This window comes from Pteropus alecto, unplaced genomic scaffold (genome assembly GCF_000325575.1).
Source record: "Pteropus alecto unplaced genomic scaffold, ASM32557v1 scaffold220, whole genome shotgun sequence".
In the NCBI taxonomy this organism is placed as follows: domain Eukaryota; kingdom Metazoa; phylum Chordata; class Mammalia; order Chiroptera; family Pteropodidae; genus Pteropus; species Pteropus alecto.
Window position 1 is genome coordinate 663769 of NW_006430043.1, and position 1145 is coordinate 664913.

A 1145-nucleotide genomic window follows, 5' to 3' on the forward strand; every position below is an offset into this window, starting at 1 on the left:
CCTTCTTCAGAGTTTCATGATATGGCAAGACCAATGTTTTATTGAGAGCAACGTTGCTCAGAGGCCTTGGAATTGCAGGGAGTGACAGGACTGTTTCCTCAGGTGTCCTGTTGGTGGGGACATTGTCACTTGTTGTTCCAGTACAAATATTCCTGAAAGTGTACAGACACACACACACACACACACACACACACACACACACACACACACACACACACACACACACACACACACACACACACACACACACACACACACACACACACACACACACACACACACACACAGCGACCACACTGAAAGACATCTGCAGACACAGAAGTGGGCTCTGAGGAGCCTCTGGGCACAGGGCTCTGGGGTCCTTGCAGGTCAAACAAGCCCCCGCAAAAGAAAAAAAACAGGTTACCATTCAAAGAGAGGGGCTCTGATGACCCTCCTCATCACCCATGTTCTCCTCTAGCCTGAGTGCAACACCAGCTTCTGTGAATGTGTGGACCCATCTGCCCCACCCCCACTGGGGGGCCCAGGAGAGCACAGACTTTCCTTGGGGCTCAGGACAGAAAGAAATAGCACAGATTTATACTAGATTGTGAAGAGCACAAAGATAAAAAGACCCAGAGATCAAAATGCCTCCAGAAACTCAGTGTGCAGACTTTTGGATCTAGGATTTGTTCTGTAAATAGATTTTCTTCTTTTTCTGGGAAAACTCACATTGAGTGATCCCTCTGCTAGGGCTCAAGGTAGTTCCATGCTGGGAGTGAGAGACAGCCCCAGGATGGGACTCTGTGAGACACAGTCCTGCCTCCTGCTGGAGGACACCTCTGACAGCCTATCTGCTAACTCTCAAGCTGTGCAGAATGGAATTCAGAAATCTGCAGAAGAAAGGGACAGAAAGGTTGTGTATGGGGTGGGGGTGAAGGCAGAGCAAGCCCAAGATTATCCATTGATATTTGTGCCTCCATGTGGTTCCATGTGGGAGAATTCAGACCTTTCAGGACTCAGAACATTGGGTGAGGGGGTGCAGTATGTGCGTGTGGGGATCCTAAGCAGGGCACCTCTGGGACAATGGGAACAAAGGCCAGGCATGTAGGCAAACCTCTGTCAGAGAGGTCATGCGTGTGTGTGTGTGTGTGTGTGTGTGTGTG